Consider the following 14,564-nt stretch of genomic DNA (forward strand, 5'->3'; position numbering starts at 1 on the left):
AAAGTGAGTTCTTGAATTCTCTTCTAGTAGGTGAGACCACACTGGCCAGTTCCCACCCCCACCCTTTAACGAATGATAGGATTTGTGACCTTCTGGTCTCCTCACCACTTCAGCAGATGACTACTCTTTAGAAATTTAAAAGTCTTGAATGGCGGGTGTGCCATAGAAAGTTTAAGGCTGGAATGTAAAAAAGAGATTAACTCTGTGGATTTTCCAAGTCATTAATTTTTAGGGTTCATCTTGTGTTACATCTAAGCTTTGGGGGGGGGGGGAGCTGTTTGTTTTAAACATTGCAGCATTACCTAAAACAGTTTTGTTTTCAATAGGCAGAGAAATGTGAGTCAGAGATTTCTCTCTTGCTAACCGGCACAGAATGGGGACACTTTTCTGTCATTCTGAGTCAAACCCACATAGAATTTTAACAATTTTTTGTTCATATTTTTAAAAAGGAAAAAAAAATGTTAGTAACACCCCTTTATTTTTACATTTTCATATATCAGAAAAAAATTACAACCAAGGAAATAGTTTCATAAGTTTATTCATTCAGCAAACTTATTGAATAACTATTACATGCCAGTCACTACACAGGTGTTGATTAACAGCAGATATACAAAAGAAAAAAAAGAATATGTTTATTTTGACTTCCCTGGTGGCTCAGCTGGTAAAGAGTCTGCCCGCAGTGCAGGAGACCCAGGTTTGATCTCTGGGTCTGGAAGATACCCTGGAGAAGGAAATGGCAACCCACTCCAGTATTCCTGCCTGGAGAATTCAATGGATGGATAAACCTGTTAGGTTACCATCCATGGGGTCACAAAGAGTTGGACACAACTGAACGACTTTACTTTCGCTTTCGCTTTACAGCTCTAAATTTAAGAATGTGTATTCTGACTGTTATCACATCACATAAGCTTAAAATTTCCTTTTGTCCACTTGCTATCTGTTCACTTGGAAGAAAAACCTCTCTGGCAAGAAGTGTTAAGTCAATATGGAAAATACTCATCGGCATAAATTCCAACTTTTAACTTAAAAAGCAAGAAAAAATATATATATGTCTCCAACTTGGGTGGGACCAGTTGAAAGTTCCTCATAAACCCATAAAAGGACATAGGCTTTGGTTTCCTTGAGGGTTTCTGAAATGAATCCATTACATTAAAATGGCTCTTAGTAGCAAGAGCAAGTAATGATTTGCATTATAAGCTAATAAAATGGGGGATTAGGCATATCTGTACAATAAGATCTTTTTTATTCACTTTTATAGAGATTCTCTCCCTATCCCTGCTTAAATGAACTTGGAAGATTATTCACCATTCAGTATTGCTTAAATTATAAGGCACCAATCTGTCATCTGGTTTTTAAATATTTTTCCCCTTTGGTAATGTAGATGAGTAATGTCTATCTCCATTCTTGAAGAATACACTAATATAATGACAGTCTAATTTTGAAAAAAAATTAGTTTTTCTTAATATCTCACAGCTAAAGATTTCCTGACATATTAGAAACAGAATATTCTTCCAAAATACACTTTTCCAGCCATCCTGAACATTCATAGTTCAGTGAATTGTACTTTTCATTCCTGTTCAATAAGTGCTACAAGTCCTCTCACATAAGCAAATCTCCTGGAGAAGACTTGATTGATGAAGTCAGTGTACTTGTCACGGTGTGTGTTAAGTCACTCAGTCGTGTCCAACTCTGTGTGACCCCATTGACTGCAGCCCGCCAGGCTCCTCTGTCCATGGAATTCTCTAGGCAAGAATACTAGAGTGGGTTGCCATTCCCTTCTCCAGGAGACCCACTAGATCAGTCATGGTACTCACCAGTAAAAGTGATGGCTTTATCGTCAATCATGATAGTTATAGATCCCAGAGTCACTTCCAGTGTAAAAGTATGAGACAAGGGCCTATCCTGCCAACAAAGGGAGCCTAGAAAGTTTTGTTTCACCCTTGTGACTCTTTCATGCGATATTCCTAGATTTTACATCATCAAGGTAAGAATGAGAGAGATGTATTTTGCTTTTGCAATTTTCCAATATGCCAAATACCTACTTGTTTCAATTTAAGAAAGCAAGAAAAATATTTTTATACATTTCAATTTCACTTTGCTCTGAAAGTTGAGTACTTAGATCTTATCAAATTAGCAACAATTTCTCTAGTAAAACAAATGTGAAAAGCCAGAGGTTTGTTCTATGGACAGGAAGTGATAATCCTCCAAATTTCCCTAAAGGCTCTTGATTTATTTTCCCCTCTACTACCTGATGAGGGACATTTTTCCTAATTGTTGCTCCCTGTTAGTAACGAAAATCCTATTTCTGTTTGTGGCAATTTTCAAAACTGAAGCTATCAAAGAATGCGCTTATAACTTACTTTCCAAGGAACCTGCTTGAGAGTTTCTGTACCTAAGTCACTTCTTAATATTCCCCTCCCTGACCTTCCTACAAGTGAATTTTCCCAGAGGAATTTATTACATATATGAAGAATTTAGAAATGGATCTGCCTGCTGCCACTAAAGTTTTCCTGGTTCCTTCTAGCTACTAAGGGATTACATGACTGATTCACTCCTCTCCTTGTCTCCTGGCAGCTAAATGGGAATATTGGAGAGCTGCCAGAAGGGTAGGTAGCCAACCTGCTTGCCCTTGATTGAGCCTGCCAGCTTTTTAATAACAGAAGTAGGGTCAAGTAAGTGAAATCACAAACTGAGGAGAGTATTCTGAGAATGCAAAGGCAGTTAATGTCCTTCCAAACCTCGGATGGCTGGCAACCCTTGGCAGAATAATCTATGATTTGTGGCACCTGACCCTTCCACTGTGACTGTTAGCTGTGTATTCACTAGAAACATATTTACAGAATCTCTCCATTAGCAAAGATGGCTAGTGTGTGATTACCCAATTGTCATGGTCACACTAGGATTTTGATACAGTCCCTATTCACAAAAGAAAAACTGCACTAAACTGCACACAGGACTCATTTAAAGCAGGGATCCTCAATCAATAGATCAAGACTTCTGGTAGATCTCAAAGAGATTATCACAGTCTGGCTCCCCCTCCCTCCCCACCCCAAGACCACATTCCCACCTCCCCCCATCCAAAGGCAAGACAGAATCTCCTTTATTCCTTTGAACCCTTAAGAATTCTTAATAAAGTTAAGAATAATTAGCTATAAGAATTATCCAAAGAGATGAGACTGTTTAAAATAGACTCCACCTCAGAAAACACTGGAAGAGAAAACTACTTGTTTAAACTAGCTATCATTGCTCACATTTATGTAGTACTTTCAGCAAAGTACTTTTTCCTCATTTAAAATGCTTAATTTACAAAGGCAGAGCTAGACTGTAGGCTGGCTTTCCATCATTACTAGAATCAAATACAAAGAACATTTAAAAAAATTTTTTTTCTGGTCTGCGGCAAGTGACAATGACAGCACTTGCCATTAAAAAGTTTATTGGGAAGTTTCAAAAGTGGTATCTCCCTGCTCCCTTTGCAGATATATAACATTGAGGTCTAGGCACCAGAAAATTCTTCTTGTTTACATTCCTATGTTGGCCGGCTCCAGGGTGCATGAGAAAGGTGAAGCAGTCAATTAGGGAACTGAATCAGACTCACTGGGAGCAAATATGTGGTCGTGAATCAAAACAGAAAAATCCCGATAAACCGAAGTCACTGGTATATGTCTCCCAGATGAGATGATCTGAGTGACAAAGTCGCATCGGATAAATAAATGAAGGCGATAAACTCATCACAGTTCAAGAACTACTACTAAGGTGACCTGATCTGATAGTAACCGCAGGCGACCCTGGGGAACCGCAGTGGGGTGAAACGCCCTGAGAATCGCTGAGATCCTGCCGGCCCGGCAGGGGATGCCCGGAACCCCGCGTTCTGGACCGAGCCCGCCGGAGAGAGGCTGGAGGCCGCCCAGGGCGCTCCGGGCCTGGACGCTGGCCGGAGCCAGGCAGCGAGGCCCCACGTCGGCCGGGCCGGTACGAGGGCGGAGGAAGCCGGAGCGCGGAAGAGACCACCGTCCCTCTCCCACGTCCAGGCGCTGAGGGGCCACAGTGCATCCCGGGAGAGAGGGGGGTGAAGGAGCAGCGCCGGGCCACGCAGCGGTTGCAGTAACCGCGCCGCCTGGCAGTCGCGCCGGGCGCCTTAGAAGCATCGGCTCCACCTCGGAAAGCCGGACGCCGGCCCCGACCGGCGCCTGCTGCCCGGAGCTCGCGCGGGGACCAGCAGGCCAACCAACGCGGGTGGGAAAGCCCCGCGCTCCAGCGAAACTGAGGAGCCCAGTCGGGGACTTGGGGACGCCCCAAGAGTTTGGGCGCCCCTGGAAGCAGGGAGTCATCTCCACGCGGTTCTTCCCAGGCGACCTGAATTCAGCCCCGAGAAGAAGCTACGGGCATTAGCGTGGCCACAGGGGAAGAAAGAAGAGTTATTTACATGGGGGGAGGGGCGGGTGGGAGGACTAGGAGGAAACCTTGCCGAAAAGAAATCCCCCATCACCACCAAAACCGATCCTAAGAAGTCCTGAGGTTCTTCGCCTGGAGGTTTCACTTTAAAAGCTGAAGAACAAAAAAAAAAAAATTATTCCACTGCTTTTAATTGAAGTAAACAGTGCAACAAATCCTAACTCAAATATGATTGCAGTGAGATTAGGGTCTAATTGCTTAGGGTTCAGGTGGAATCTGCGGGCTAAATCCTACAGGGCCAATCTGAATTTCACAATCATTCTGTCAAAAGGAGAGCGCTGAGAGCCCACACGCTTCCTAACAAGTCATTTTTAACAGTTACAAGCTTCGCACAAAGACCACACAGGGCGTCTAAGAGATGCAAATCTAATCCCTGGTCATTCTACAGGCCTTCAACAAAGATGTGCTAAACCCTAATAGAAAAGAAATCAGTTCTCTGTCACCAGCCCCTGGTAAAATCTATTAGAGAATGGACAGAGCCGCATCTACAGCAGTTGCTGCAAAGGTTAAGGACAAGTACAAATAAGAGGGACCCAGTTTTGTTTTCCGTGTGAAATATCGGTCGAAGCTAACCCCAAATGAGTGACGGGATTCGATCCGTGGCTTCGCATTCATTTGAATGCTAGAAAATAATAATAATAAATACACGCATTAAGACTTTCGAAGACTCCGTTTCTGAATTTTAGGAGATGAAACAAATCCCTGCCCCCACCCAAAGTTGGACGTCTTTGCCTCCGAAATTATCGAAGAATATTAACGGAGGTGAGAGGTCCAGGAGGGAGGACCTGGGAGTCTGGAGCCGGCTGGCCGGCCTTTGCTTGCATGCGATGCCTCTTCATTCGCAGGAAAAAAACCCGACGGCGGAGCCGCCGTGGGGCCGGGGCCCGGGATGCGCCACGCCTCCGGCCGCTGGGGCCGAGCGGCAGCCGCGCTCGGCCTGGGTCCCTCTCCTCGGTCCCTCTCGAGGGCTCGGGGAGGGAAGGGGCGTGAGGCCTGGTGCCTCACAGGCCGGGAAGCATCTCAAATGTGCCCTTCTGCAGTCACCGAACACATGAGGTCCTCACGAACAGTGTCATCATGCTGAGGTATTAAAAGAGTTAATACATTTCCGCTCAAATGTATCACACTGTGCGCGAGACCCTTTAAAAGGGAGGGCCCCGGGGAATCCAGGGCCCTGGGAGAAGCCGGCAAGCCGGCTGGGCGAGGGGAGCAGGGGATGCCGGCCGGTCACTGAGGGTTGAGGGGATTCCCTTCTCTTCCCCGAGGGGCAGAGACCCAGGGGACCCGGCCAGCCCTGGCCCCTTCCCGGGCTGCGAGCGCCCCGTACAGCCGGGCGCGCCCGGGTAGAACCTGGGGAGCGCGCTCCTGCACAGACGTAGTTCTGCCCGCAGCGCGTTCTCCGGGGTCACGGGGAATCGACCGTCCCCTGCGACCCGCCTTCCACCAGGGGAAGCGGCCCGGGACCCGAAGGCAAGGGTTGCGGGGCGGCCTGGGATCCGAGTCCCAGCGGAATAGCCCTGCGGTCCTCCCAGGCGGCTGGGACTCCCTCCACGTGGCCCATCCTTCGAGGCTGCGTCGAAAGGACAGCGACGAGAGGGGGCGCTGTCCAACAGTCAGGGTCGGCAAGCATCAATTTTTCGGAAGTCCCTTCTCCACCTGCAGGGAGGAGGGCTGGGGCACTTGTACGAAGGAAAACATTTTTGTATGTTTCCACGGAAGTTTCCAGAAGCCACTATTTCCTCACCGGGTGGTTCCGCCCTCTGCCACCACCCTTTCCCGCAACCTTCCCCCGACCCCCATCAGATCTCTCGGAATTTGCTCCTCCCCGGGGTTCACAGCCCGGAGCTGGCCAGGCTGGAATTTGGAAGGCGAACTCCAGTCCCTAGCCCCTTCGCTCCGTAGCCCTTTAATTGGCTCTGGCAGAAAGTCTCCATTCGTAAGATATGCCTGCAGGGAAGGAAGGGGTTGTTAGATTCGCCTCTCAGTTCAAACACGGAACACCATACACAGACCTGTTCCCTCCTCAGCCCATTCAATGCCTGCCCAGGCCAGGCGTACCTATGCTTTAGGTGGGGGCTGTATTCCTTCCTTCCCATCTACTGACATTAATTGGATTTCTCGGCGCTTGCTGCTTCTCTTTGCTTTCCTCATTTTTCTCGCTAGTCCTCTGATAGGCTGACCTTGGCGGTTCTCTGGTCTCCTTACCCCCCAACTGGCCTCCCATATGGGTCTTGCTGGCTTTCGTTCTTTATGACTTAGCACATCCACTTTATCTGCTTTTCCTTTTAGTACTGACATTAGGAAAATGATACCGGATTACCTATGAAGTAATACTGCATCTATGAGGCTGGAATTGGGCAAGTACGCAAGGAAAAGGTAGGCACTGAAACGAAAAGAAAAAAAAAAAAAAAACAGAAAACGAGGAGGATGAGGAAACAAGGGGAAAGTAGATACTGAAGTCACTTTGGGCTACAAATACAAGAATATGATATTTCCTGCAGGTGATCTTTGGGTCCTAAGGAGAGTCTGCCACATCAGCCTTGCAAGTCAGGGACAGAACTTTCTGAGTAAGGCAGGCTGAAGTTTCCTCCCCCTGACTAGGATTGCTGCGGAAGATGGGCCAGCAGTTCTAAACACTGTATGCCTGGTCCCCAGGGAGGTTCAGGAGGCCGGGAAGGAATTATCACGTATAGACCTGTGCTCCTAGAAATGGTCTGTAGTCAGCATATCTCTATGGGGCTGTCAGGTGGCTGAAACTTCCTGCCAGGAGTCTGCTCTGGCTCTCTGACTCTTTGGAGGGCTATTCCTGTGCTTCCCTTCTGACCACCCAGCCAAGGCCCTTGGGTGGATGAGCTACTGCCAGTCAATCACGTGGACTCTTTGTGAGCCCATGGACTGTAACCTGCCAGGCTCCTCTGTCCACAGGCGTTCTCCAAGCAAGAGTACCGGAGTGGGTTGCCATGCCGTTGAGTCCTACTAGTCCAGCCCCACCCTCCCCTCCTGTCAGTTGTATGAGTTCCATCCTCCTGCTTTGCAGAATCCAGAGTGTGGAGGCTCCCTGTGGTAGGAGACCTGTCCTGCCCCCACCCCTTGGCTCAGGGTGAACCTGTGCCTGCAGACCCCTCTTGCTTATCCACAGAATGAGTCCTGGAGGGATGGCCGGATGGGGAGGAACCTACAGAGTTTACAGCTGGTGTGTGCATGTGGGATGTCTTTAGATCTGTGTGGTCCCTATAATTTGACATCTGTTAAAGAGAACATCTCCCCTGGAGGAGGGCATGGCAACCCACCCCAGTATTCTTGCCTGGAGAATCCCCATGGACAGAGGAGCCTGAGGGGCTACCGTCCAGAGGGGTCGCAATGAGTCAGACAGGTCTAAGCAACTAAGCACAGCACAGCGCAAAGAGAACACCCAGGCTTTTGGGATGAGTTTTGCAGAAAATTGAGCAGCCCAGCAGGCGCTGTACAGAATCTCCACCACACACACAGCCCACCCTGCCTCCATCTATGGGTTCTCCTGAGATCTTCCCGGAGGCGAAAATGCTTTGCAAGGACATCTAAAAACACAACGCCTGCCTAAGAGGCACTATCTTGAGGTTAATAAATTATCTCCTTGCAACAAAAAAATGGAATCGACATTAAACACACGCTATTATTAGACCGAATTTCAGCCTAATACAAAGTTCGTTAGATGTTGGTATCTGGGCAGCGACGACGGAATCTCTTTTCCTTAGAACACTCATCAGGGAAAAAGCAGCAGTTTGCTGGCTTTGTTTGATTTCACTTGTTCAAAAAAAGGTTGAACGGTAAGATCGTTTTAAACATCCCTTCAGGTTAGGGTTTGGATCATCGTCGTAACCCAGTGAAGCTAATACATTCATTATATAATCTGGGGTCAAAATACACGGAAAATTTTTTCTCAGCCGCACACCAGACTTCTTGGGGAGCTTTCCAGAAGGGGTTGGGGGCCGGGTGGGCAGGCGGCGCTCTGGTCCCCAGCTAGGAACCGGGTGGAGTCACACAGGCTTGGGGATGGGGGAGAGGCTGGGTGGGAGGAGAAATTGGGGCTTTGGGCTGGGCGTTGGGGGTGGGGGAAGCCGCAGTGGGCGGGGTGCTGTTTGCTACCGGGGTTGGAGGGGAGACCTGGGGGGTGGGGAGAGCTGAGGCCGCCGGCAGAAAGGGGCGGAGGCGGGGTACGGCGCGGTTTGCGGACTGCTGCTTCAACTGATCCTAGAAACCAAAACTTTCTACAACGAGAGACCATAAAACAGCTTGAGATTTTAAGTGCCCACCCTTCTAGCTGAGACCGCTGACAACCAATACGAAACCGCGGGGTCGGAATGGAGCGAGGGGGGGGCTCGGGTCTCCGGCGGTGAGGCTGGGAGGCCTCCGAGCCTGCCCCTGGGTTTAGGTGGCAGCTCACCGCCCCCGTCGCGCTCGGGAAGGACATCGTGGCTCCAAGCCGCGAATCTTGGCCCCAGACAACCTCTTCAGGCAGCCCTTCCTTAAAAACAAGTTTGAATTTTTCATCAAATCTTTTCCCCGTGTGCTCTTCACGAAATGCCTGTTAACCAGCACCTAGGAAAAGCACTAACATGGTTTTTGTCACTTTTCCTGCCGGCTCCCCGCCCCACCCCTATCATGGAAGCTCGATATTCTAAGCAATTAAGCTATATATTCAACAGGAATATTCGATTAAAATACATTGGGACTAGAGGCTGATGCAGAAGGTCTGAGGCTAGAAGAAAATATTTAGTGCTTGCCTGCAGATTCTGTCACCCATCATCCGCTCAGAAAGCGCTCTGAATCTTTCAGCGTGTCCGGCTCTTATGATTGCAAATGGCCCTGTTTTCAAATGGAAATAAGACTTGCAAACTGATTATGTGTATTGAATCGGAATCACTCACTAGATCCTCTTGTTTAAAATGTATTGAAAAAAGGATGATGGCTGCAGACCTCTGTAACCAGCTCCCTCTCTTCTTAGGGAGGTCGATCTATTTTGCAACTTTTTGCCTTTTGAGCACGTTTAAGCTGGATAATTATGTTGCCCTTGTGTCACTGGCCCAACGCAAAGACATGGTACACACACTATCTCCTATTCCGCTCCTTGGCCCTGCTTACTAAAAGCACCATCCCTTAAACACCAGATACACCAGGACACACCACCCACTCATCCACCCTGCCCCAATGCTTCCATCTAAAGACCAGCTCTAACCAGGGAGTCTCAGCTGTCACAAACACCAACAGAACCTCACACACTTCCACTGGGCACAGTTGTTCCTCTCTTCTCCCCTCCAGTCTCCTCTCCTTCCTCTCTCGTCTTAGCAGTGATCAAAACCACAAACACACAAAGCCCCAGCTTCCACAGACACCCAATGAACAGAATCTAAGTACTCAGCCATGTTAAGAATTTTCAACAACTAATTTTAGGTTGGCATGACATTATAGTTGATAGAAAACAGTTCATACAGGAAGGTTAATGTCAACTGTTAGGGATACATGATGGTCCTTGTATGGGACCATTGATGTCAATGATTTTCTCTTTACACCCCTTCCCAATCCTGTGCTAGATGATGGCTGTGGGTGAGTTGGCTTTTGTTAAGTATTTGCAAAGGTTCTCCTGTTTGATTTGCAGACAGACATCGGAGTTTTACCCACTGTGTGAGTTGTAGGTATGACACACTACAGTTCTTCCAAAATTTACTACACCCTGGCCTCAGCCTCAACAGTCCTACCAGGGAGCAGTAATCAACATTTCAGTGACTATTGCAGCTTGGTAAGTAGTAAGGAACTGGCTACAGTTTCTATTTGCCCTGGCCAGAGGCAGGGATGTATGCTCTGTGCACACCTGTTGTGCAAGAGTTGCAGTTCTTTCTGAAGCACACTCTCACGGGAAGGAAGAAGCCAGTCACTGCCCAGAACCACCCACCCTCCTTTAGACTCCACCCAGAAAACAGTGCCTTGCAGACCTAAAGGCACCAGAGTGCCCCAGAGGGGAGAGAGGTTTAACCCTCTAGGCTTCAGAGTCTCCTCTGAAAAACCTGCCTGAAAAAAATGTCTGTTCAGAAACCTGGTGCTTTGGGGGCACCTCAGGGGCCCCTAACTTGGAAGTTCTCTCTATACAAAGCCATAGCCAGATTTGTTAAACCATTGCCTTGGTCTCCTAGGGCAGAGGAATCAACTTACGGGGACCAGCTCTTAGTCCTCTTCATATCATTACGGTAATTCCCAGTTTTATATCTGTGCTCCAGCGCACACACCTAGCCTTGTGTGTGCCCAGATCAGGTAAATTGGTAGCACACAGACCAAATAAACTCTTGTCTTCCTAGAGCTTTGGACACCTTCACACGACCACACTGGTGCTAGGTAAGGTGGAGGCTGGGCCGTTCTGGGTGACTCTTCCACAGGATGGCTCCAGGATGTAGCACCCAGAAAAGGGTATCCAAGGACACTTTTCAGGTCCTGACATCTTTTGTAGGAATGACATCATCAACAATCACCCCAAACCCTAGAAATGCAAAGTTTAACACTTCACTGACAGCCAGGTGTTACTGACAATTCCATGTAGCAATCAAAGACTGGACTAGCAGAAATGTACAAGATGTACAAAATGGGGAAAGGAGGAGGGAAAGTTTGTCTTTTTGTTGTCAGACTCAGACCTGCCCTCTTATTTCCAGTGCTCTGTGAGGGCCAGAAGAGGGGGAACTGCTAGGGGCAGCAAAGTTTCCATCTGTTTTTGTTAGTATGAACGGTGTTCATACTAATGATTTCTACTAGTGGATAATGTAGGTGAAGCATATGACAACAACAATTTTTGTTGTAGATTTCTTCAAGAAGTCTCATCTACAGCTGCGTGTCTCAGGCAACAAGTTCATTTTCTTTAAGGACAAATTTTAATATTTTCCCCCAAAATAATTCTGTGACATGAAAATAAATTAATATTCCAATTTGAAGTGGGAAAAAGCTAACAAAGGTTTCTGTTTACTTGATTTTCTTAAGGAAAACTGTTTCATGTGACCTCTTCCTTGAGATAGTAAACACATTCAACTTTCTTACATCTAATGGTTTCTATAAGATCCCCTACTAAGAAAATCCTATGTTAATTTTTTCTTTTTGAAGATTTTATAAAGTAGATACATAAGATACATACACATGTACATATATATCTATAATACACATATAGACAGGTGTCTTTTTTTCAGACAAGTTGTCTTATGCAGCCTATGTACATGTGGACAGTCAGATGTGAATATTGTATTGGATAAAAGAACCCTCTTTAACAAAGTCTGTTACTGCCTGTGGTTTTTTTTTTAATGTTTGTTTCCATTTCAAGCAGAACACTAACAGTGTCCTGCAAGTAACTAAAACAGAAATAAAACAAGACAGTCCATTTAAATCTCAGCCTTTCCAAAACTTTGTTACAACTCAACTAATAACAAAGATGATACACGTTTAGGAAGCAGAGACCGAATGGCAAACATTATCACATGGGAAACCTGGGGCTGTGCCTAGATGCCCTCCGAGTAGGGCATTAGGTCACTATCAGAAAGAAATGCATCCAGCCACTCCAACTGTGGCTTCAGAGGAGGCAGAAGCTGTGCTATCAAGTTGCTGAGACTGGCTCCTCCTCTGTTTCTTTGAGAATCATAGAGGAAAGTTTAGAAACACAACTACTTGGAGGGGAGATGACATTCAGACCTGGTCCTCCCCTTCAATAAACACATTCTGTCCTGTACTCCCATCCACACCCGGTTCCTTCAGCGACTTGGATGGACAGGCTTGCCACAGAGGGTGGTTGGTGACTAGGACACTTTCCTGAAGCTACCTGCCAAAGGGACACCAGAAAACTTTCCGTGCTCCAAGTTGAGGCGGAAGCCCCAAATTGAGGCCCATAGAGGATGGCCTGAAGTCACAAGAATACATTTGCACAACCACAGGCACATCGGTCAGAAGGCAGGGAGGACCAGAGGGAGGTGGTATCCAGTATTTTCTAACAGGGAACTGATCAAGGAACACATTCAGTCTCATCCTTCCCAATACTCGAGGCTGTCGCTTTCCATCCATTCTGAAAGACAGCAGCATTTGAAACAAACCAGCTGGCAAACCATGCCCAAGAGCCACATCATCTCAGATTCACATTTCTCAACAGGCTTTCTAGTTCTCAGCAAATAATATCCTCCATCCTTGGCTCCCCCGCCACCCCCCCAACACACACACCAATCATTGGGGGGAGGGGAGAGTGATGTCTAGAGAGACTGGTGGCATCAGATCAGAATTCAAGGCAGCTTCCCACAACTCTCTTGTTTATAGAAAATGAATGTCTGCCTGGCTTGCTTTTAGTTCAGGAAAGGGGTCAGTCTTTATCAGCAAGGTTCACACAGATCCTGGATCCCCCCCACCTCCTTATCTTAAATTGACCCGCTTTTAAGATAAAGCCATAATAGAGAAAGCATTGACCTTACCTGGTCCCTATTGAGTTGGAAGTCAGAAAACCCCGCTCTCCTCTCCTCTTAGCTCGGGTCGCCTGAGAAGAGACTCGGCGCTACCTTTTGTGCACTCGCGACTGGAGAAGGCCGCTCATCCGCGCCCAGACGCCCGCAAGCGCGCTCTGAGAGTGTGCGGCCTCTAACGTCTGAGGCTTCTTCCCTGGCGTCTCAAAATCGGACACCCCAGTGCCGAGCCCTAGGCCTGTCCCCGCCCCGGGAGGATTTCAAATCCCTTGGAAGGCTCCCGAGCCAGTCTTGCCCTTAGAAAGGCCAAGCCCTTAAGCAGTGGGAAGAAGAACTGCCTCCGGCGAAGCCCTTGGAAGTGGAGCGCGCGGGGCCTCCCCCGCCTCCAGGAGTTAGGGAGCGTTTCTTGCGGAGTCGGCTCCGGCCTGGCTCTGATTTCACTCCTGGGCCCTCGAGTTACTTCCCACCGACCCGGCCCGGGTCCCAGAGCCTCTGTCCGGGCTGCTGACGCATTCCCTGCCCCCTCCCGCCTTCTGGGCCTGGAGCACTCCAGCTGTACCCGCTTGTGTCCCTGTTGCGGGGTGGCGGCAGGCCGGCCTCCCCCTTCTTTCCTGCTCAGAGGATCTCTGTCCCAATCTTCACGCCGCCCCCAAGCCCGGCCAGGCCAGCTGAGAGGGTTGCTTTCCTGCCTCTCCGACCCACAACTCCGGGCTCCCAGGCTGGGGCGGGGGTGGGGGAGTCGCTTTGGGATGCTAAACATCAAACAAGCCAGGCCTGGGGTTTCAGGCCCTGAAGCCACTAGAGCCGCTCTCCAAGACTCTCCAGAAAGTCCTCGTGTTTACATGGCGGGGTTGGGGGTGGGGAACAGGAGGAAGGGGGGTGGGATGCCGTCTGCAAAAATCTCCCCCATTTCCCGCAGCAGCCGTCGGGACCTCGGGATGGATGGGGTGCTTAGGTGGCAGCGCTCAGCTCCTCCTGGATCTGGGGGCAAACTGCGCGGCCCCCACGCGTGGGGAAGTTTCCCCATTAGGGACATCCCCAGAAAGCTGAGTTCTTCTTAGCAGAGACCAGAAGCTCCCCGGGCCAGAGATGCTGCAGACTTAGGGGAGGTCCATGACTGAAGAGGACAAAAGATCGAAGAGGCTGGCAGGGTGTGCGGGTAAAGTGGATCTCCAGTCTTTGGTGTTTTACTGAGCCCAGCGCTCACCCATTTCCCTATCGAGACTCTTCAGATTGCCTTCCAGGGCCGCTTCCTGCAGCTACAGCAGTCTCGCGGTCAGAAACGGAGTGGACCCCGCGTGACCGACGGAGAGAAGCGGCCAAGGCCCTGTTCGTCTCGGTCCTGTCTGCAGACACGGCTCCGTTCGCCCCTTTCCCGGGACCAGTAAACAGACTTCCAAATTAAGCCAGCTCTAGACGGCAGGGGGGCGGGGAGGGGAAAGAACATATTCGGTAGTAACTCCACCCAGGGCAAGGGTGATCAGACTGAGTGCCATAGCTCACTAGAATTGTGAATCTCAGTGGCCCGCTCCGCAGCCAGTTGGGGTGGGGTGGGCAGCCCCGCTGAGCGCCCGCCAGGCCCCTTCCACGCTCGTGTATTGGGCGTGGGGGCAGGTCGAGCGTAAGCTCCCACCCCACAGAATTCAGACCTTAGCTGTAACA

General features: G+C 48.9%; 1 long non-coding RNA gene across 2 annotated transcripts in view; it reads right to left on the reverse strand.

Moving 5' to 3' along the window:
- LOC122706767 overlaps nt 1-13,577 on the reverse strand; it is a 43,865-nt gene extending 30,288 nt beyond the window's left edge. For both annotated transcript variants that reach the window (XR_006344455.1, XR_006344457.1), the window contains exon 1: nt 12,915-13,577. This is a non-coding gene — a long non-coding RNA (uncharacterized LOC122706767). The remainder of the gene's footprint in view (nt 1-12,914) is intronic.
- Between the last annotated feature and the right edge of the window lie 987 nt (nt 13,578-14,564).

The sequence above is a fragment of the Cervus elaphus genome, chromosome 13, assembly GCF_910594005.1.
Source record: "Cervus elaphus chromosome 13, mCerEla1.1, whole genome shotgun sequence".
Classification (NCBI taxonomy): domain Eukaryota; kingdom Metazoa; phylum Chordata; class Mammalia; order Artiodactyla; family Cervidae; genus Cervus; species Cervus elaphus.